Source organism: Hylobates moloch, unplaced genomic scaffold, assembly GCF_009828535.3.
Source record: "Hylobates moloch isolate HMO894 unplaced genomic scaffold, HMol_V3 SCAFFOLD_8, whole genome shotgun sequence".
In the NCBI taxonomy this organism is placed as follows: Eukaryota; Metazoa; Chordata; class Mammalia; order Primates; family Hylobatidae; genus Hylobates; species Hylobates moloch.
In genome coordinates this window covers 40,923,479-40,947,787 of record NW_026652283.1, presented here as the reverse complement: position 1 = coordinate 40,947,787, position 24,309 = coordinate 40,923,479, and the positions used below count along the sequence as shown (strand labels likewise).

At 43.0% G+C, this 24,309-nt stretch overlaps 1 protein-coding gene across 13 annotated transcripts in view; it reads right to left on the bottom strand.

Annotated features, from left to right (window-relative positions):
* LOC116472985 (microtubule-actin cross-linking factor 1, isoforms 1/2/3/4/5) overlaps window positions 1–24,309 on the bottom strand; it is a 404,777-nt gene that overhangs the window by 340,892 nt on the left and 39,576 nt on the right. The window lies entirely within an intron of this gene.

Genomic DNA, 24,309 nt, shown 5'->3' with positions numbered 1-24,309 from the left:
GGATTTTTGGTCACTTTAATTTTATATTTTTATTTATTATTTTAAAATCTTCCTACAACAACCATGAATATTTTATGAAGTAAAAAGGGGAGGGGAGATTATGCCATAACCGATATCCAACAGTAGCATAACTCTTTCAGATTTTTCTAAACATTCTTTATCTGGAGAAAGCAGGAACTCTATATACAGCCCAACAATTCTACAAATTGTTATGGCACCAAAAAACAAAGATGAAGAAAGTACACCCTGCAGTCACTGAACTCATGGTCTAGGGGAGGCTGACAATTAAACAGAAAACTGTAAAATAAGATGATAAATACTATCACAAAGGGATGTACATCCTACCATAAGAACTCAGATGAAAAGGTAAGTGAAATTTTTTACTGGTTGGGGTAGAAGGAAAGAAGCAGGAATACCATTAAAATCTATTAAGTTTTGAGTTGGGACAAAAGATTACAGTATGAACAAGTATTTGTGAGGCAGAAAAAGTAAAAAGATCATTTAAGGCATAGAAAACAACACAAACAAGGGGTGAAACTGATCATCAGTTTTTAAGAGGAAATGTGGCATGATCACTGGCATAAGTCAAAGAAGATGAGGGTCTAAAATAGCGCAGTGAGTCTAGCCAGGAAAGAATAGCTGTTGAGGTATTTTTCAGCTAGACAAACAGAACTTAGTGTCCAATCAGATGTGGAAAATAAATAGGGCCAAGTGGGGTGGCTCATGCTTATAATCCCAGCACTTTGAGGAGCCAAGGCAGAAGGACTGCTTGAGGCCAGGAGTTCAAGACCAGCCTTGGTGGTGTGTGCCTGTAGGCCCAGCTACATGAGGAGTGAGGCAGGAGGAGAGCTTGAGCCTGAGATGTTCAAGTTGTAGTGAGCTATGATTGTGCCATTGTACTCCAGCTTGGGCAACAGAGCAAGACCCTGTTGAAGAAGAAAGAAGGAAAAGAAAGGAGGAAAAGAAAGAAAGAAGGGAATGAAAGGAAAGGGAAAGAAGGAAGGAAGGAAGGGAGGGAGGGAAAAAAGAGGAAAGAAAGGAAAGGAAAGGGAAAAGAGAAGGAAAAAGAAAAGAGAAGGAAAAAGGGAAGGAAGGAAGGAAGGAAAGAGGAGAGGAGAGGAAAGGAGAAAAGGGAAAAGGCGAAGGTGAGGAGAGGAGAGGAGAGACGAGAAAGGGGAGACGAGAAAGGAGAAAGGAGAAAGGAGAAAGAAGAAAGGAGGGGAAAGGGGAAAGGGAAAAAGGGAAAGGGGAAAGGAAAGGGAAAAGAAGAAAAGAAGAAGGAGGGAGGGAGGAAGGGGAGGAGGAGGAGAGGAAGAGGGAGAAGGAGAAGAGGAACAGGAGGAGGAGAAGAAGAAGAAGGAAGGAAGACGGAAAACAAGAAGAAGAAAATAAAGGAAGACAAATATTTGTGGGTACCCAGTAGGTGTATGTATTTATGGGTTACATGAGATATTTTCATACAGGCATGCAATGTATACTAATCACATCAGGGTAAACAGGGTATCCATCACCTCAAGCAATTTGTGTTTCGAACAATCCAATTCAACTCTTTTAGTTATTTTTAAATGAACAATTAAATTATGTTTACTACAGTCACCCTGTTGTGCTAGCGAATACTAGGTTTTATTTAGTCTTTTTATTTTTTTGCATCCATTAATCATCCCCCACTTCCCTGTGACCCCATCCCCCCTTCCCAACTTCTGGTAACCATCTTTCTACTCTCTATCCTCATGAGTTCAATTATTTTAATTTTTAGTTCCCACAAATAAGTAAGAACATGCAATGTTTGTCATTCTGTGCCTGGCTTATTTCGCTTAACATAATGTCCTCCAGTTCCATCCATGTTGTTGCAAATGACAGAATGTCATTCTTTTTTATGGCTGACTAGTACTCTATTGTGTATATGTACATTTTCTTTCTTTCTTTCTTTCTTTTTTTTGGAGAGGAGACAGAGTCTTGCTCTGTTGCCTAGGCTGGAGTGCAGTGATGTGATCTCAGCTCACTGCAACCTTCACCTTCCAGGTTCAAGCAATTCTCCTGCCTCAGCCTCCCGAGTAGCTGGGACTACAGGTGTGTGCCACCATACCTGGCTAGTTTTTGTATTTTTAGTAGAGATGGGGTTTCGCCATGTTGGCCAGGCTTGTCTTGAACTCCTGATCTCAAATAATCTGCCCACCTCGGCCTCCCAAAGTGCTGGGATTATAGGCGTGAGCTACTGTGCCCGGCCCACATTTTCTTTATCTATTCATCTGTTGATGGACACAGGTGGCTTCCAAATCTTGGCTACTGTGAACAGTGCTGTAATAAACATGGGAGTCCAGATAGCTCTTCAATATACTGATTTCCTTTCTTTTAGGTATAAACCTAAGGAGTGGGGTTACTGGACTGTATGGTAGCTCTATTTTTAGTTCTCCAAACCATTCTCCATAGTGGTTGTATAAGCTGAGTTTTGGATACATTACATGCAAATTTCTGTAGGCTACAAAGTGGAAAAGGAAAGTAGTCATTTGGAAATACAAGTTTGGACCTGGGGGAAAAGCTCATACAATAGGTAGTTACAGATTCTGATAAGAGAGTCATCACTGTACACACAGATAAAATTCCTAAATGAAATCACCAGAATAGGTCAACTCATCCAGAGATAGCACACAGTCAGGGAAGGAAAGAGGTCCAAATTGTGTCAGATGCTGTGACAAGATGAAACAGAGTGAGAATAAAAAGAGGCTGCTGAGTGCTGCAAGCAAGTCATCACAAACAAGAACCTTTCATTGGGATGGTGGGCACAAAGCTTGGCTATAGTGGCTCACGATGACTAAAGAAGAAGAAAGGCTGTTGAGGTAGTTTGGTGGTAAAGAAAAAAAAAAGCACAGAAAGTTAGTCTGAAGAAGAGATAAGCTTAAAGGAATTTTTATCTTAGGATGGAGAAAACCTGAACTTCTTTACAAAGAGTCACTAGGAAGGGAGGAACTAAGAACACAAAATATATATGTATATGCCCAGAGACCTGCCTCTGAAATAGGAGAGAATGTGGTAAGGACTGGTAAAGCCTACAGATAAAAGACTAAATTACTTATTGAGAGTTTATAAGGTGGGGTGGAGCAACAAGTTTGAAGAGAATGGTGAAAGTCTGGAATGGCTGCTGCAGAAAAAAATGAATGGCAGTCAACCAGAAGAGAATAAAAAGGTTTCAGGATAGGATTGCGAGCCAAGCTGTGGCTGGAGCTCATAAATCTGTAATAGAGTCAGTCAGCACACTGTTTATGCAGTGGCACTCAGTAGCTCAGTGGAGAAAATGAACACAGGTCCAGCACTGGGGATAGAAAAGAAAGGGGTGGAAGAAAAAAAAAGAGATCTGAGAATGCCAGTACAAGCCCTATTGTACGTGATAGGTCAGGAAGCACTGACACCATAAAGGGGCTGATAGACTGGGAAACAGCAGAGAACAGGTTTAATGTGCATAAAGGAAAGGAGAAGTGGAAAAAAGGAGGTTGTGACCAGATTCTGGGATGTCTGGGAGGAATGCAGCAATTGCACGTCACCTAAAATATCTTCCCCCAAAAAACTTAGTCATCTATAAGACCAAAACTGGTGAGGCACAGTGGCTCACACCTGTAATCCCAGCACTTTGGGTGGCCAAGGAGAGAGGATCATTTAAGCCCAGGAGTTTGAGACCAGCCTGGGCAACACAGTGAGACCCTGTCTCTATTTGGGGGAAAAAAAAAAAAAAAAGACCAAAATTGATGCCATGCTGATTTCCAGGCCATGCTCTGATATATAAACTAGTTCTTCAAATGGGGCTGACACCTCACACGTTGTTAGAAGGGAATTCCAATGAGAGAGTGGCAGGGTGAAGTTCTCCTCTAAGCTTCTTCCTTCCTTAAGATTTGATCTGGATCTCTGGGTGCAGTATCAATAAATTCAACAACTTTTCTTTTTACTGACTAGATTATGAGAGTTCTCATGAATATGGAGTTGCTAAAAATAAAAGTTTAAGAAATTTCCAGCTGGGGGCGGTGGCTTACCCCTATAATCCCAGCACTTTGGGAGGCCGAGGCGGGTGGATCACCTGAGGTCAGGAGTTCGGGACTAGCCTGGCCAACATGGTGAAACCCCGCCTCTACTAAAAATACAAAAATTAGCTGAGGGTGGTGGCAGGCACCTGTAATCCCAACTGCCTGGGAGGCTGAGGCAGGAGAATCGCTTGAACCTGGGAGGCGGAAGTTGCAGTATGCTGAGATCGTGCCATTGCACTCCAGCCTAGGCAACAGAGCAAGACTCCGTCTCAAAAAAAAAAAAAAAAAAAAAAGGCCAGGCTAGGTGGCCCACACCTGTAATCCCAGCACCTTGGGAGGCCGAGGCGGGCGGATCACGAGGTCAGGAGATCGAGACCATCCTGGTTAACACGATGAAACGCCATCTCTACTAAAAATGAAAAAAATTAGCTGGGCATGGTGGCTGGTGCCTGTAGTCCCAGCTACTCAAGAGGCTGAGGCAGGAGAATGGTGTGAACCCGGGAGGCGGAGCTTGCAGTGGGTAGAGATCGCGCCACTGCACTCCAGCCTGGGCGACAGAGCAAGACTCCATCACGGAACGGAACGGAAAGGAACGGAATGGAACGGAACTGAAGGGAAAGGAAAGGAACGGAACGGAACGGAAAGGAAAGGAAAGGAAAGGAAAAAAAGAAATTGCCTAATTGCTGGCTTGGCAATTCCCTCAGGGTCATGGAACTAGCCAATGTAGGACAACTGTCACTGTCCCTCCCAGAGCCTTGGATCTTTCCCCCAGTGGTAAGATATAACAGTAAGGGCAATCTGCATAAGAAGTGTACTTAACAGAGAGGCAGAAGTTGGGGTCTGCAAATAACATAAGTAACCTCCAGGATGAGGGTGAGAAAGTGAGTTTACTTCCTTTTACTGCAAACGGAAAGATTGAATCTAATCCTTGAGCCCTTACCTCACAAGGGCAGGAAACCCTAAACAAGCCACTTGCTCATTCTCTACAGATCTGGCCTCTCCTCTATCCTATTATCCTGGCCTGATACAAAAAGGAAAAGAGATTCCAATCCTCTCCAAGATGTTACAAATGAACCAGACGTTGCCACCAGAAAGTGTATCTTTGATACACCAAAAGGTATATCAAAAGCTAGCTTGTATCAATAATTCACTCTAAGAGCCCCAACTTACTTCCAAATCTTTTTGTATGGCCCAAAGACAAGGGGTACAATGATTATGAAAAGTAACTTCTGATATTAAGGTACATTGATAGAATAAAAATTCAAGGGTTAGCTGACTATCTTGGTAAGCATCTGGAATGTGGCTACCACAATCAGCCTGATCTGCCATTCCATTTGGACAGAGATGGGCCCTCCTGTGTAAGATAGAAAAAGTAACTCCAAATGTTTAATGCAGCTCTGGTTCACCTTCACTTGGGTCACCGCCTTCCTTTGCTCACAAACACTTAATTGTCCCTGAAAAGTAGGTCAGCGCCTTGTGGAACAAGCTGGAAGGAGAGCTAAGACCCAGCCTATCACTCCAACAGGCTTGGAGAGGCCCAAGCTGTGTCTAGGAGACCAAAACCAGTCAACAGTGCATTATGCCAAGAGTGCTCCAGGTGGTAACCTGGCTACTGCCATTCCTAGGTGGTGACTCAGCAGGCTGGGAAAGCAGAAGATGCAGGATGCAGGGCTGAGGCTCATGTCAGCCTGGCAAATACTTGTTCCACTCTGATAGCTAATGAGGTGTCCCTAATTAGCCATCAGAATGGAAGGAGCAAGAGGTGAACAATCAGAATGCTAAACTCTCTTCCACTGTCCATATGGTCCCTTCTGTAGAATACCAAGCATTGCTCAACCATAAATGGAGCTGCCTGAGCTTCTCCCCACTCCTTCCCCCAAATATTTTCTTCAGGGCACCCAAAAATAAACACTGCTGCTTACCCATGAGCTAGAGGTACATTCATAGCACTGTAAGCTGTCATTTGGAGTATACTTGACGAAGGTGTTAAATTTTTTTTAACAGGATACATCTTGTTCCTGGGCCCAAATACTCCATCCATCCAGGATTTTAAGGTGGGAGAGACTCCCCCATCAAATTTCCTCTAACCTCAAATTGGTTAGTTCACTAAATATAGGATATTGCTTCAAAGTAAAAAAGAAGGGGCCCAGGGAGATGAGGAAACAGGAGGCTGGCAGTTTGGGAAATAGCTACCAGAGGGTCAGCTGTCCAGCTGTCCCTGGAATCTGAAGACTTCCAAACCTAACAACTGCCTTTCTCAGGAAGAATCAAAACTATGTGAGGCAGCTGTGGAGGATAAAGGCTGCAGAGCCCAACTTCTGAAGTCAGTAGCAAACCACTTCCTTAGCCATTGTTCCCCACAAAAACCAAACGCTGCCAGAACTGCCCGCAGACCAGATACCAGCTCTAAGAAAGAGAAATGGGAAAAGGAGTCAGTTATCTCTTTGGCAAACAGAGAGCACAGGCACCTTCCTCTATCTCCCTCAAGTTCTCAGGTAATGAAACCAAAACCACTGGCAATTCCAACCTTTCTAAATTCTGACTATATAACTTTCCATTATCTTCTAGTCTCATGTACCTTTCCTCCTCCTGGTCCCCCACTACCCACCATATCCCCCAAGATACATGCATTTCATCTTTCCAAATCTAAGGTAGAATCAGAACCATGTAAACTAATACCTGAATTTGTACTTTTTAAAATTATTTATTAGATTTAAGTCTAATAACTGGACTGTAAAATCTACAAGGCAAGAAACATGTCCTATCCCCATTACTGTGGCTAAGACTGCATGCTTACTACGAACTAAGCACCATTTTAAGCACTTTACATGTTATTTCATTCAATCTCCGTCAGAATCCTATGATATATGTGATAACAGTAAAACACTTTAGAGATGAGAACCGAAGCACAGAAAGGTTCAAGAACTTGCCCAACTTCAGTTAATAAATGGCAGAGCTGAGATTCAAACCTCAGCAGCTTGAGTCCATGCTCTTAACACCTATATGCTACACCAAGTGGTCTCCAGACCAGCAGCATCAGCATCTCCTGGGAACTTGATAGAAATACAATTTCTCAAGCCCCACCCCAGACCTACTGAACCAGAACTGAGGGTGGGACCCAGCAATCTGTGTTTTAACATGCCCTGCAGGTGATTCTGACGCAGGCTCAAGAGTATATTCAGCAAGTTATGCTGCTTCTGCTTTTCATTCTTTGAGCTACACCCAAGACAGACAGGCATTCAGGAGGAACTTAACAGTGTGAAAATATTATGAACAACTGATTATAGCATAATGTTTGAGTACATGAGAATTCTAGAGCCAAATTGTGAAACCTAACTCTGCTGCTTACCAGCTGTGTGTCCCTGGGCAAGTCACTATGCCCTCCTGTTCTTTAGTTTCATCCAGTGTAAAATGGAGATAGGTTGTAAGGATTAAATTAGTTAATTTGACATAAAGCATTTATAACAGTGACTGGCACTTTTTTTTTTTTTTTTTTTGAGACGGAGTCTTACTCTGTCACCCAGGCTGGAGTGCAGTGGCGCAATCAGCTCACTGCAACCTCCACCTCCTGGGTTCAAGAGATTATCCTGCCTCAGCCTCCTGAGTACCTGGGATTACAGATGTGTGCCACCATGCCCCGCTAATTTTCGTATTTTTAGTAGAGACAGGGTTTCACCAGGATAGTCTTGATCTCCTGACCTTGTGATCGCCTGCCTCAGCCTCCCAAAGTGCAGGGATCACAGGTGTGAGCCACTGTGCCCAGTTGCCTGGCATTTATTAAGTGCCCTATAAGCTCTTATTAACTATGGTCTTTGATCCATTTTACAATTAAATTGAATAAATGTTTATTAGGCATCTTTGTGCGAGGCACTGTGCTAGGCACATGCATTCATCGACATTTCTTGAACTTGTCAGTCTTTCAGCAATGGTTATTGAAGCCTTACTATACACAATAATATAATGTGCAATGGGATGTCAGAGACAAAGAATAAGGCATTAACTCTTCATCTAAGGACAGTACAAAGTAGTAGGCCAGATGTGACATTTATACAAGTAACTCTAACCCACAGTAGCAAGTGATAAGAATCATAAGATAGCACTGTTTGGTGGAAAGAACATCAGATTTGAGGTCACAAGATTTAGATTTATGCTAGGTATGGTGGCTCATGCCTGTAATCCCAGCACTTTGGAGGACTAAGGCAGAAGGATCATTTCAGGTCAGGAGTTCAAGACCAGCCTGGGCAACACAGTGAGACCCCATCTCTACAAAAAACACAAAAATTTAGCTGGGTGTAGTGGCATACGCCTATAGTCCTAGCTACTCAGGAGGCTGGAGTGGGACATCTCTTGAGCCCAGGGGTTTGAGGCTGTAGTGAGCCATGTTTATACCACTGCACTGCAGCCTGTGCAACAGCAAGACCTTGTCTCTAAAAAAAATTAAAAAAAAAAAAAAGATTTAGTTCTAATTATGGGTAACCTCAAGCAAGTTACTTAATCTCCTTAAGCCTTAATTTCCTCAGCTGTAAAACAGGAGTGATGAAAAACATCTGTGAGGTTCCAATGAGCTAATACATGTGAAAACATTTTGTAACAGACTCTGAATGTTGTCAGTTATTACTATTACTTTTAAGTGCATTTCTTTCAATAATATTATATCAGTTCAGGAATATGATATGACTTGTATCTGAGATAATCAGGGAAAGATCCACAAAAAGTAACATTTGAGATGGATATGTAAGGACCAAATATAATGTAGAAATTAAAGGAAAATGCAGGCACAGGAAACAGCATGAGCAAAAGCAGGAAAGCTAGGGAAAAAAAAAAAAGCAGAAAGCACTAGTTCATTTTAGCTGGAATATAAAGAATAGTGGCAAATTTGGGAGGCTGAGATGGGAGGATCACTTGACGTCAGGAATTTGAGACCAGCCTGGCCAACATGGTGAAACCCCATCCCTACCAAAAATACAAAAATTAGCTGGACGTGGTAGGGGACACCTGTAATCCCAGTTACTTGGGATGCTGGGGCAGGAGAATCGCTTGAACCTGGGAGGCAGAGGTTGCAGCAACAGAGCGAGACTGTCTGAAAAAAAAAAAAATAGTGGCAGATAACATTTAAAAAAAGGTAAAGGGTAAACAAGAGGAAAAAAATCTGTTCAATTTCCCCCCATAAGCAACCATCTTTGGTAATTCAAGTAGGAATAAATGACAAGACAGTTGATTAAAATTAGTTTTAGTAGTTATCTGTGAATTTGAAGTATTCAGCATGCCTTGTACTCCATTTTCACAGGGTGATTAAAAGCCAGCTACATCATATGCATGTAACATGGAATACCCAAAATTACGTAGTTTGTGCAGAAGCCAGTTTGAAAATGATACTGTTATTCCTCATCAAAGCTTCTCCAGACAGCTCATAAAAATTATTTGGCCTTAGGCCAGGCGCAGTGGCTTACGCCTGTAATCCCAGCACTTTGGGAGGCCGAGGTGGGTGGATCACCTGAGGTCAGGAGTTCGAGACCAGCCTGGCCAACATGGTAAAACCCTGTCTCTACTAAAAATACAAAAATTAGCTGGGCATGGTGGCATGCACCTGTAATCCCAGCTACTCAGAGGGCTGAGGCAGGAGAATCACTTGAACCTGGGAAGTGGAGGTCGCAGTGAGCCAAGATTGTGCCACTGCACTCCAGCCTGGGTAACAGTCGAGACTCCATCTCCAAGAATCCCATTCACAGTAGGAGCAAAAGAGAGAGGGAGAAAAGCAAGATAGACAAACTGTAAGCACACAGAGTAGTTTATCACTGAGAAAAATTAGACTAGGAGGAAATTTTTTTTTCCTAGAATTCTGTCAGGTCTGGACCCTCTGTATGGGGTTCATCATTCATCATTCATCAGACTCCTATCAAAATAGGTCTTGCAAGCAAAACCCAGAGAGACAAAGTCAACACACAAACAAGGATATTGTTCTACTTCATCCTCTTCTCCCCAGCTTTGAAGCCTTTGAACGCACCTTAGAGAATCAATTCATTACTATTAAAAATAATCTGGCTGGGCGCAGTGGCTTACGTCTATAATCCTAGCACTTAGGGAGGCCGAAACAGGTGATCAAGAGTTCGAGACCAGCCTGGCCAACATGGTGAAACCCCATCTCTTCTAAAAAAATACAAAAATTAGTCGGGCGTGGTAGCATGCACCTGTAATCCCAGCTACTCGGGAGGCTGAGGCAGGAGAATCACTTGAACTCAGGAGGCGGAGGTTGCAGTGAGCGGAAATTGCACCATTGCACTCCAGCCTGGGCAACAGAGCAAGACGCTGTCTAAATAAATTAATTAAATAAGATGTCAAGGGCCGGGCGCGGTGGCTCACGCTTGTAATCCCAGCACTTTGGGAGGCCGAGGCGGGCGGATCACAAAGTCAGGAGATCCAGACCACAGTGAAACCCCGTTTCTACTAAAAATACAAAAAAATTAGCCAGGCGTGGTGGCGGGCGCCTGTAGTCCCAGCTACTCGGAGAGGCTGAGGCAGGAGAATGGCGTGAACCGGGGAGGCAGAGCTTGCAGTGAGCCGAGATTGCACCACTGCACTCCAGCCTGGGCGACAGAGCGAGACTCCGTCTCAAAAAATAAATTAAAAAAAAAAATAAAAAAAGATGTCAAAAAAATAAAAATAATCATATTATTAGCAAGCCAAGTATCCATCAACAAATGGATAAATAAAATGTGGTAGATACATAAATGGAATATTATTTAGCCTTAAAAAGGAAGGAAATTCTGGCACATGCTACAACATGAATGAACCTTGAGGACATTATGCTACATGAAATAAGCCAGATACAAAAGGACAAATACTGTATGATTCCACTTATATGAAGTACACGGAGTAGTCAAATGCATAGAAACAGAAAGTAGAATTGTGGTTGCCAGGGGCTAAGGAGGGAGAAGGTGAGTTATTGTTTAATGGGTTTGGAATTTTAGTTTGAGAAGATGAAAAAGTTCTAGAGATGGATAATAGTGATGGCTGCACAACAATCAAATGAATGTACTTGATGCCACTAAATTTACCCTTACAGATGGCTAAAATGCTAAATGTTATGTTAGTGTATTTTATCATAATAAAATCAAGTGTATTGTTATTATGACTCCTACTAATAAAAAACAAGCTACAATTACATACTATGTGCCAACCAATGTGTTTAACGTATATTAACTCATTTAACCTTACAAAAACCCTGCAAGATGTTTATCACCACCAATATTTTACAAATGAGGAATTAGGAAAAGCACATAGTTGAAAGGGGTTACGTGACTGTTTAAGACCACAGAGCTAGTAAGATCCAAAGCCAGAGTTCCTTTCCACTGTAAGATGCTGCTTTCTACCCTGGAGGGAAAATGTATCTGATACTACAAAACAAAAGAAAACTGAAAACTCCCCGAGCAAGAAGGCACATGATCAACAACAGAGGTAAAAGGAAGAATGTACTGTTAAATGTTAGAAGCATGCTCCCTGATTCCACTTATTCTTGTTAAGACTGTTGTTCTGGCCGGGCGTGGTGGCTCATGCCTGTAATCCCAGCACTTTGGGAGGCCAAGGTGGGCGGATCACGAGGTCAGGAGATCGAGACCATCCCGGCTAACACGGTGAAACCCCGTCTCTACTAAAAATACAAAAAAAAAAATTAGCTGGACGTGGTGGTGGGCGCCTGTAGTCTCAGCTACTTGGGAGGCTGAGTCAAGAGAATGGCGCGAACCCGGGAGGCAGAGCTTGCAGTGAGCCAAGATCCCGCCACTGCACTCTACCCTGGAGGACAGAGCAAGACTCCGTCTCAAAAAAAAAAAAAAAAGACTGTTCTTCTGATGATAATATCTAAGAACTTTAAATGCAGCAAATACCTGGCCACGCAGCAAACTAGGAAAAGCTGTCTGTAATATCCACAAAACCCAAAAATGAAACTTCTTATAACCTACCTACCATGCAATTCCCTATTTTGTAAGAATTTTTCTGGACTTCTTCAAGGTCAAGAAGAAACCTAATAATTCATTTAAGAAAAAGCAACTCTAGAAAAGATGAATAAGTTCTGGAGATGTATTGTACAGCAAACGTATCGTATACTTGAAAATTCTGGAAGTAGTAAATCTTAAATATTCTCATCACACAAAACTATGTGAGGTGACAGATGTTAACTAGCTCGATTTAATCATTCCACAATGTTTACATATATCAAAACATCACATTGCACACCATAAAGATATACAATTTTTGTTATCAATTATACCTTTATAAAGTTGGGAAAAATAAAAACAGGAAGAAGAAGAAGGAGGAGGAGAAAGGACGAGGAGGAGAAGGAGGAGGAAGGCGAAAAGAGAAGAAAAGAAAATCTTAGAGTTAAACACACACAACTATAGTAAGAGTCTGTCACAAAATTAAACCCCAGGCCTTCAAACACTAAGCAAAGCTTCACTACAAACAAAAGGGATCACAATGACTGCCTCCCCACTGATCTCTCTTCCAGGCCTCTGTTCTCACTCCAGATGGATCAGGAACAGGCCAGACTGGACGGGTAGCTCTTGGTTAGGAAAACAAGTGACTGTGCAGGTCCACAGGTGGCGCTGCTTGTTAGCAACCAGCTCCCACCACACCCCATACCCCCGGCCCCAGGGTGGAAGCAGCCGAGTGTGCTAGTGAGGACAGAGGACAGGAAATCTGGACAGCCAGATTCCTGTCCCAGTCTGTGTCACTCAGTCAGGGATCAAGGGGCATCCAGCCAGGTTCCATTCCAAGGGTGGTGTCACTTCCCCCAAGGACTAATAGTTGCTCTCCAGAAGATTTAGGCACAAAAAGGGCTGAGTAGGGGATGCGGCAAGAGCAGAATCCACAGCATGCAGAGCCCCATGAGGGACTGAGCTTTTCTAACCTATGGGGGAGAAGGGGCTCTACCAGTGCAGGTCAAGTAGGCACAGCCCAGGAAAGGGATTCAAAACAATCTTCTTAGAGCCTGTGTCTCTCCCATGGGAACAAAGAAGCTTAGGTTCACGTATGTGCTTTGAATTCCTCAAATGAAAGCCATTCTGCTGAAAACAAAAGCCTCCTTCCTTCCCACCCCCCACACACCAAATGTTTTATAGTCGTCAAGTGTCTCCTGGTACTCAGAAAATACGCTATCAAACAGGAAATGAAAAAAAATCTATTTCTTCCAGAAGGAAGGGGGAGGAATTACATCACATCCCTGTAGAGACAGGAAATCAGCTGATCAGGATCCAAGCCATGCTCTGGGAAATGACTACTCAGTTTTCAATACAGGGGGCTGTGCAGTTCCTCTTAGGCTTCAGTCACTCGCTAGGTAAGAATTTCCAAGCAGGGCCATCTTGTTATGGAGTGTTGGATATTTACTAGTTAAATGTGGGAAATAAAGGCACTCCAATGCCTAATGCCAACCGAAAGCACAGCTCCTCAAACTTCCTACTTTTTACTGATGGACACAGGCAAAAGAGCCAAAAAGTAATGCTTGCACAATGCCCAGAGAAATCACAGGGACCTTTGCCAACAGCTACAGGTGACCCCAATATTTAAAGTCTGCATCCACCCAACCTGAGGTTGTGACTGGGTGTAGGTACAAACCAGAGGCTGAGACTTTTCTTGTTTGCCAACAGCAATTATCATAATAGCTTTACATTTCCACAGTGCAGGGCTGGGAGGGACTCAATGCTTCCCTTCTCTACCCCCAATCTAATTCTGAGCCCCTTCCTTTATTGAAGGATATCCCTCCATTTGAGGGGAATGGGCAGGTGTCTTTAGTCTCTGCTACAAAGAAGGTCACAGTGCCTTGTCCAAGGTAGTCAGATGGAACACTTCTAAAGGTTCTCCATGTAAAGGAACCACAAAATAACTGTTACTCTAAAAATTGTTAGGCAAGTTGGGTGGAGTAGCTCATGCCTGTAATTCCAGATATTCAGGAGGCTGAGGCAGGAGAATCATTTGAAGGCAGCAGTTCAAGACCAGCCTAGGCAACACTGCAAGACCCCATCTCTAAAAAATAAATAAATAAGCAAACAAAAATTTTAAATCCTTAGGAAACAAAAATTCTCTATATCATAGCCATGAAAATTCCTTTCTTTATCTATCTCCACTTTCTAATAATGTCTCCCAATTCAATATGCTAAGCATACACCTGTTTGCAGTAAATGCATTTAAAGCTTCCCTCCACTATTCAATGCAATATACATTTATAGACACTTTGAGCTGGACACTGTCCTAAACATCAGAGATACAAAGATAAGTGAGATGTTCTCGCAGCTCTCAAGGTGCTCACAGTCTTACGGAGGAAAAAAAGGCAAATAACTTGTTATTCAGAGGCATCTGACATCAAAAAGGAAAAACAGGTGCTGGAGAAGGTGTCTCATACCCATAATCCAACACTTTGGGAGGCTGAGGTGGGAGGATAGCTTGAGGCCAGGAGTTCAAGATCAGCCTTGGCAACATAGTGAGACCCTGTCTCTACAAAAAAATAATAATAATAAAACTGAGCTGGGCATGATGGCATGTGCCTGTATTCCTAGCTTACTCAGGAGGCGAAGGCAGGAGGATCGCTTTAGCCCAGGAGTTCAAGGTTACAGTGAGTTAGGATCATGTCACTGCACCCCGGCCTGGGTGAAAGAACAAGATTCTGTCTCTTAAAAAAAAAAAAAAAAAAATGCTGGGCGCAGTGGCTCACACCTGTAATCCCAGCACTTTGGGAGGCTGAGGCGGGTGGATCACCAGAGGTCGGGAGTTATAGACCGGCCTGGCTAACATGGTGAAACCCCGTTTCTACTGGAAATGCAAAAAATTAGCCGGGCGTGGTGGTGCACATCTGTTACGCCTGTAATCCCAGCTCCTCAGGAGGCTGAGGCAGGAGAATCACTTGAACCTGGGAGGTGGAGGTTGCAGTGAGCCGAGATCACACCATTGCACTCCAGCCTTGGGCAACAAGAGCAAACTCCGACTCTAGGGGAAAAAAAAAAAAAAGTAAAGAAAAGAAAAGGGGGAAAAAAAGTTGGCTTAGAATTCTTCACTTCTTAGCCACAGCATCTAGGGAATGTTGATTTACCCAGCAAAAGGAACCCTTTTCTCAAGGAACCTCTGATAATATTTTCACTTTCTTCATTCCCAACTTAACACATCCCAATGATGCAGCTCAAAATTTCAAGGATCTAAATTAGTATGACATGTAAGAGGAGGAACATCTCCACAATAGAAGAGAACTCTTGAGTCAGCTCTTGTAGGAAGTTCTGCAAAACCGCACCCAGGAAACTTGATCTGAACAATGAGATGAGTGTAACTAACTTTTCCCTACTGTCAGTACTTCCCAGAGCCAGAGAATGGGACATGTAGGAGGATTTATCTGAAAACAGAGAAAGGAAGAGAAACCAAAACCCACATCATTCCCATAGACCAAAACTCCCCACCAAGGCAGTCTCAGTACCATCTCAATGTTTAATGTGACTACAAAAGGTCATTTAGTACTGTTATTGCCTCCAGGCTAGTTACAGCTAAATCATCCCACAAAAAATAGGGAGGCATCTAGCCTAATGTTTTTAAAGCTAAAGCCCAATCCTTAGAAATATATTAGGGTGTTGGCTATATTTATACTCTGTTCAAAGGACCATTAATCTTCATCTTCTAATAATGAGAAGAATTCCCCATGAATGGTGGGGAAAAATAAACTCTGAAAGGGATCTTTTCCCCTTCGGGGGCAGGTACCGACATTTCAACACAAGACTTTCTCTGAGTCCAAAATACTCAGAGAAAAAAAAAAAATGGAGTGGGGCGTTTCTATTAACAAAAAGAATATTGTATTAGGAGACCTCAAGACGCCTAAATTAAGCAATCAAAACATTCTGCCCCCTAAGCCACAGCCACAGAAGAGTTAAAACCATCAAACTCCATTTCCTTTCCTCTCCATTTCAAATCATTTGGGGGAGGGGAGGAGGAGTGGAATAGAAAGACAAGTTGCAGTCAAAGTCTGGACAGCGAAAGACAGGGTGGTCCACTGCATATCTGAACCTCAGAGATGGGAATGATAACTAACCAATAATGTGTGTGTGATAGGAGGGTGTCAATGAAGGAGAAAAATAAGATGGGGCAAAAGGAGTTAGCAGGGATAGAAACAAGAGGTTTTACACCACTTCAATAGCAACCTCTACTGGCAAATGCAAGGAGGTCCTGGCCACCCTTAAGGTCTAGGGCTGCTAAGACAAGTGAGAGGACTATGCCCATCCCTGGTATTACTCTGACTGTCCTGCATTTTTCTCCTGGATTTCCTAAATCTAACCTAAGCCTTTTCTCCAGATTCACTCTAATGAGAAAGTAAGTAGATGGGTGGTACAGTTTTATAGCAAAGAAAATAAATGGCAATTAATAACTGGTTTGCACCAGAGAAGCCAGTTTGCCTAATTAGCCTACTGGTTCCAAGAAGCTTCTCTCTGCAATATGCCGGCCTTTAATATTTATGTTTTTAATAAAGCCATATCCCCACCTCTCACAAGGTAGCATCCTCCCATCCATCCCCTTTTCAGCCCTCTTCCTACACTTACTATCTCTTTTTCTCAATGTGAAGTCTTGACTCCCACCCACTAAAGGAGAAAACATAACCTGTTGCACAAGTATTTCATTTACAGGCAGTTCTCTCAGGCACACACCCCATCCTGACAGGCAGCCAAGATGATGTCAACCAGGTAAGTGCTCCCTTAGGCTTCTGGCTCTGAGCACCTGATCTTTAGAAGGGTGTGAAGTACTAACAAAATCCAATCACATCAACATTTATTGAGTACTTGCTAAACGTAGGACATTGTGTTAGGCAAAATTGGGACTAGAAAAAAGAATAAATCACCGTGAGCCCAAGCAGCACAATCTAACTGGGCAAATGTGTGAGAAGTTAAATAACAAATAACAAAATACAAGTGATGATACACAGCATTTCATGGTCAACTGGCAAATGAGTGGTAGAAATTAATGCTATGAGTTATGAGGCAGAATGAGTTATCATGGGTTAGCACAGTTTGCAGTGGATTAATGGAAAAGGGAGGACTTGAACTGAGCTTCAAAGATAAGTCAAATTTTACCAGGAGGTGAGGGAAAGACTACAGAAAAGGGTGCAATAGCAGAAATCTTTTTTTTTTTTTTTTTTGAGACGGAGTCTCACCCCGTCACCCGGGCTGGAGAGCAGTGGCGTGATCTCGGCTCACTGCAAGCTCCGCCTCCTGGGTTCATGCCATTCTCCTGCCTCAGCCTCTCGAGAAGCTGGGACTACAGGCACCCGCCACCACACCTGGCTAATTTTTTGTATTTTTAGTAGAGACAAGGTTTCACCGTGTTAGCCAGGATGGTCTCGATCTTCTGACCTCGTGATCCGCCAGCCTCAGCATCCCAAAGTGCTGGGATTACAGGCGTGAGCCACCGTGCCTGGCCCTATGGCAGAACTCTTAAGTATCAAAGGGAGACTCAAAAGTAAGGCAGCCCAGTGCAGTGGTGCAGTCCTGTAGTCTCAGCTACTCAGGGGGCACTGCTTAAGACCAGGAGTTTGAGGCTGCACTGTACTATGATGGTGCCTGTGAACAGCCACTGCACACTAGCCTGAGCAATGTAGCAAGACCCTGTCTCTAAAAAAAAATAAAAAATAAAAATGTAAGCCAGATGTATGGTAATAAAAATAAAGAAGAGGTAGGGCTCATAAGTCAAGAAGAGACACAACCAACATAAAGGAATAAAGGATGTAAAGGTGCAGTTCCAAAGCAAGCCTGGCAAGAAAAAACCTGGAAGGATACAAACCGAAGCTTGAACAGTGGTTACCCTGACCAGTGGGCCTAGGTGGAGAAAATAAGGACTAGAAAAGAGAATTTTTACATTTTTCTTTGTAATTTCTGCTTAAATCTATTACAGTGAACATGTTTAATTTTGTAATAATACAAAAGAGAGTTACATAAACACAGCAGGCCTATGTTTTTTCCTCTTAATCGCTAGGACATTTTTTTTTTTTTTAGTAACTTACAACGTCTCACATCTGACTAGAGCCCCATGGCAAGACTGCAACCAGTAGGTAAGAAATGTCAACCGACTTCACATTCTCTTTCCCACTGAAAACAATAAGAGCTCAAAGGAACACAAGTAAAGGTCACTTCCCTGACCCCTTTAGTTGGCACCATTCCAGAACTAGGAGTTTTTAGAGAAAAGGAGACTCAAGCCAGACAGTTCTATTCAAGGAAGTGAAGGAAAAGTATATACTGAGTTAAGAGCTGGAGTTCTGAAGTCCAACAGAGCTACACATAAATGACTGCTCTGCCATTTACTAGGTGAGAGAACTTGAGCAAGTTATTTCACTGGCTAAGCCCTACTTTTCTCCTCTGCAAAATGAGATAATCTATTTCACAGGGTTATCATGAGAATTAAGTGGGTTAATGTATATAAAGTGCTTAACACAGTCCATTCCTGGCACATAGTAAGAAATTAATGAAAGCCGCTATTATATTATTATTAAATCATTCAGCCCAGAAAAGGAAGGAACTCCCACCAAAACTACACACCAGGTCCACCTCAGCTCTTTCCTAAACACTGCCAAAAATAAAAATGCAGAATTAGGACAAGAAGAGCTTTTGTTTTCTTTTTGAGATAGAGTCTCTTGCTCTGTCGTCCAGGCTGGCGTGCAGTGGCGTGATCTCAGCTCACTGCAATCACTGCCTCCTGGGCCCAAGCAATTCTCCTGCCTCAGCCTCCCAAGTAGCTGGGATTACAGGCATGTACCACCACGCCCAGCTAATCTGTTATTTTTAGTAGAGTCGAGGTTTCACCATGTTGGTCTCAAATTCCCAACCTCAGGTGATACACCTCCCTCACCCTCCGAAAGTGCTGGGATTACAGGCTTGAGCCAAGGCACCTGACCAACAGGACAAGGAGAGTTTTAACTCTATACTAAGATTCTCTTAGTAATAAATCTTAAAAGACCAAAGAAAGTTAATTTCACATATGTTCACTCCTCTGTCCAGCTTACAAAGTGACTAAACCATTTGTTTTGATTTTTTTGTTTTTTGTTTTGTTTCTTTTTTTTTTTGGAGACAGAGTCTTGCTCTGTTGCCCAGGCTGGAGTGCAGTGGCACAATCTCGGCTCACCGCAATCTCTGCCTCCCAAGCTCAAGTGATTCTCCTGCCTCAGCCTCCCAAGTAACTGGGATTACAGGCACCCGCCACCACACCCAACTAATTTTTTTGTATTTTTAGTAGAGACAGGGTTTCACCATGTTGGCCAGGCTGGTCTCGAACTCCTGACCTCAGGTGATCCGCCTGCCTCGGCCTCCCAAAATGCTGGGATTACAGGCGTGAGCCACCGTGCTCGGCCCTAAACCATTTGTTATAGGATGAATTGTATCCCCCAGAAAGAAGTCCTCACCCCCAGGGACTATGAATGTGACTTTATCTGGAAATAGGGCCTTTACAAATGATCAAGTTAAGATGAGGTCATTCGAAAAGGCTCCAGCCTAATATGACTAGTGTTATAAAAAGGGGACATTTGAACACGGACAGACATATACAGATGTGAAGGCGGTGAAAGAACATCATTTACAAGCCAAGGAACATCTGAGGCAACCAGAAACTAGAAGAGATGCATGGAACAGGTTCTCCCTCACAGCCTTCAGAAGGAATCAACTCTGCTGACAACTTGATTTCAGACTTCTCACCTCCAGAACTATAAGACAATAAATATCTGTTGTTTAAGCCACCCAGTTTGTGGTACTTCATTATTATTATTATTATTATGAGACAGGGTCTCACTATGTTGCCCAGGCTGGTCAAAAAAAATTGCATTTATCCTATCATAAATTATATGTTTTTGCTGTTGTTTGCTTTGTTTTGTTTTGTTTGAGACAGAGTCTTACACTGTCGCCCAGGATGGAGTGCAGTGGCACAATCTCAGCTCACTGCAACCTCCGCCTCCTGGGTTAAAGCGATTCTCCTGCCTCAGCCTTCCAAGTAGCTGGGATTACAGGCGCATGCCACCACGACTAGCTAATTTTTGTATTTTTAGTAGAGACGGGGTTTCACTAACGTTGGCCAGGCTGGTCTTCAACTCCTTACCTCAGGCGATCCGCCCACCTAGGCCTCCCAAAGTGCTGGGATTACCGGCCTAAATTATATATTGTAAAAAGAAATTTTAATCTAAAATCAAAAGATGGATTATTTAAAAACAGACAGGACCTGGCTATATGCACACTTCCTTCCCTACTAATTCTCATTTCCCAAAGGTGAGAATACCATTACGGAAAAGGACATAAGGACCAAGTGAGGGTCTAAATCCTTTTGAATCTGGTATATCTGCTTCCCTAAGCACCTCCTGAATGAATGGAAGGAAGAAAAGACAACTCACGGATATTGAGTATCCACTGTGTGTTTCACATATGCTAGGTGCTAATACTTATTATCTTATTCAAACCTCAATATCCCTGTAAGGTATGAACCATTCTCCCCACTACTAATGAGGAAATCAATGTTTAGAAAGGTTAAGTAAGTTGCCCAAGGTAATATAGCCAGGAAGTGGCTGAGTCAAGATTCAAACCCCTTGTTCTTAATGACACCAACCTGCTTGAACAAGTACATTTGAACCAATTCCCTATATAAAATTTTCTTCCAACCTTTGCTTGAAATCACTATATGTTGAATGAATCACTGAAGAGACTTTACAAATCTCATCTAATCCCTCCATTTTTGTGTTTTTTTCTTTTTTCATTTTTTGTCTTTTTTTGTTTAATTGCTTTTGAGTTTGATAATCCCTCCATTTTTATAATAAGGAAATAGGCCCAAAGACGACAAGTGACCTGACCAAGGTCACAAATAAATTAGTGGCAGAATCAAGTATCCAAACAAAGTTTCCTGATTTCCATCACACCACGTAAGTTTGAGAGCAATAGCAATACATGAAAATAGAGCACAGATGCTGGAATCAGAGTGTCTCAGTTCAAATCCTGATTCTGCCACTGACTGGTTATGTGATCTCAGGCAAGTCACTTACCTGTTTGTTCTGTTTCTTCATCTGAAAATGGAGATAATAATATTTATTTCACATGGTTGCTCTAAGGACTGAATGAAATAATATATGCATAAAGTACATAAAAATTATGCCTGGCACATTAATAAGTACAAGATGTGTTAATGATGCTGCTATAACTACCATTAAATAATGCTAGGCAAAACACCAAAGAGTGTACACACACAATACAGCTTTATAAAACTGCAGACAAATGTACTCATTGAGAGATAATGAAAGAGAAAAAGAGGAAGAGGAGAAAGCCTCTTTATTCCTATAAATTTGCCTAATTTAATTATTAGTAATAACACTTTATTTTATTTTATTTTATTTTTAATTTTTTTTTTTTTTTGAGATGGAGTCTCGCTCTGTCGCCCAGGCTGGAGTGCAGTGGCGCAATCTCGGCTCACTGCAAGCTCCGCCTCCCGGGTTCATGCCATTCTCCTGCCTCAGCCTCTCCGAGTAGCTGGGACCACAGGCGCCCGCCACCACGCCCGGCTAATTTTTTGTATTTTTAGTAGAGACGGGGTTTCACCGTGGTCTTGATCTCCTGACCTCGTGATCCGCCCACTTCGGCTTCCCAAAGTGCTGGGATTACAAGCGTGAGCCACGGCGCCCAGCCATATTAGTAATAACACTTATTGAGTATGCTAGGCTGCGCCAGACTCAGTGCTTAATATGATACAGACATTACTAAATTTCATTAAATCTAAGATAGTTGCAAAATGCACCATGTCATTTACTCTCCCCAACAACCCTATGAAATAGAGAGTTCCCCTATTATACATATGAGAAACTGTCACAGAGAGTTCAAATAATTTATCTAAAGTCACACAGGTAGTAAATGGCCAAACCAGGTTTCAATCCCAGGTCTGTCCAACTCCAAAGCCCCTTGCACTAACCACATAATCACAAACTTGGTGCTTCTCAAACTTTAATGGGCACAGAATCGAATTAAAGAACCACCTGGGGGCCTGGCGTGGTGGCTCATGCCTGTAATCCTAGCACTTTGGGAGGCCAAGGTGGGCGGATCGCTTGAGCTCAGGAGCTTGAGACCAGCCTGGGCAACATGGCAAAGCCCCATCTCTACAAAAAAAAAATACAAGAATTGGTCGGGCGCAGTAGCTCACGCCTGTAATCCCAGCACTTTGGGAGGCCAAGGCAGGCGGATCATGAGGTCAGGAGTTTGAGACCAGCCAGTTTGAGACCAGCCTGGCCAACACGGTGAAGCCCCATCTCTAATAAAAATACAAAAAAATTAGCCAGGCGTGGTAGCACGTGCCTATAATCCCAGCTACTCAGGAGGCTGAGGCAGGAGAATTGCTTGAACCCGGGAGGCAGAGGTTGCAATGAGCCAAGATCACGCCACTGCACTTCAGCCTGGGTGACAGAACAAGACTCTGCCTCAGACAAAAAAAAAAAAAAAAATACAAGAATTAGCCAGGCATGGTGGCACGAGCCTGTAGTCCCAGCTATTTGGGAGGCTGAGGTGGGAGGATCACCTAAGCCTGGGGAGATTGAGGCTGCAGTGAGCTGTCATCACACCACTGCACTCCAGCCTGGGCGACAGAGCGAGACTCTATTAAAAAAAAAAAAAATATATATATATATATATATATATATATTTCTAACAAGCTGTCAGATGCTGCTGGTCCTTGGACCACCACTGACTGCCAAGTTATTCTATTCTGCTGCTGATTACTACAACTTCTCCTCCTCCTGGATCACCACCTCCATCCTTGATCTCAGTGATCAGATAATGAAAAAGATCTACTCCCAGATGACTCAGGAACCTCCTAATTAGTCCTTTGTTTCTCTGCTACTTTCACTATTCCCTTCTCTCCCCTCCCAGACCCCACCCTCCTTTCTAAGGTAGGCTACACAAGGCTACCTAAGAGGAAGCTAACGGCGTTCAGGGGCTGTGGTATCTAAGGAAACTATGTTAACCTTGGATGATTTGGGGTAACAAGGTCCAACTCAAAATCACTTCAACATTGTGACTCTGGCGAGAATGCTTCTGGAATAAACTGGAAACTATGGGTTATTTACTCCCATCATTTCTCCAAAGATAATGGGTGTGACCTTTCCCCACCCCCACTCTCAGCTTAGGTCTCTGAGCAACACAGGTAATTATGATCTGCCCACTTACTACTGAAACTGCTAATTTCAGCTGGGTTTAGTCCTCACCTGCTCTACCTGCCCTACATTTTAGACATAGTTTTTGTTTGTGCTCTTAGTGCTTAAGAGTACTACCGGCGGAGCACAGTGGCTTACGCCTGTAATCCCAGCACTTTGGGAGGCTGAGGCGGGTGGATCATGAGGTCAGGAGTTCAAGACCAGCCTGGCCTAGATGGTGAAACCTCATTTCTACTAAAAATACAAAAAATTAGCCAGGCGTGGTAGTGGGCACCTGTAATCACAGCTACTCAGCAGGCTGAGGTAGAGAATTGCTTGAACCCAGGAGGCAGAGGTTGTAGTGAGCTGACATCGCGCCACTGTACTCCAGCCTGGGTGACAGAACAATACTCCATCTCAAAAAAAAAAAAAAGAATATTACCAAACACAGAAGTGGCTGCACTGTACAAGTATGTTACATAATCACCTTTCTATAGTTGTTCTGGATCCCTGTTTAAAAAGAAAGTCTGAAATGTGAATTACATATGATACAACTGAGTGGGAGTATGTGCAACACAGGATTTTTTTTTTTTTACTCAAGAGCGCTACAGACACAACCTCACTGCTCCATGGGGTTGTCTTAAGGTAAACAATTTTTGTAACTCTACTTGAGTAGTTCGAATCAGACCATTTTCAAGAGTAGTCTGATCTGGGAATCTTAAAGCAACCCAGACCACAAATCCAAAATTTTCCTGTGCCTTAAGGTAAAAGAGGGCCAAATGGAGTTAATCAGGCCTGGGTTCGAAACCCAGTTCAGTCACTTACTAGCTGTGTGACCCTCCGGGAAGTGATTTAGGTTCTTTAAGCCTCAGTTCCCTCATCTGTAAAATCTAATAAGGTTACTGGACTATCATAGGATATCATTTATGACAATTAAATAAGACTGGCCTGGCGCGGTGGCTCACGCCTATAATCCTAGCACTTTGGGAGGCCGAGACGGGCGTACCACCTGAAGTCAGGAGTTCGAGACTAGCCTGGCCAAAATGGCAAAACCCTGTCTCTACTAAAAATATAAAAAGTTAGCAGGGAGTGGTGGCACGCGCCTGTAGTCCCAGCTACTCAGCAGGCTGAGGCACAAGA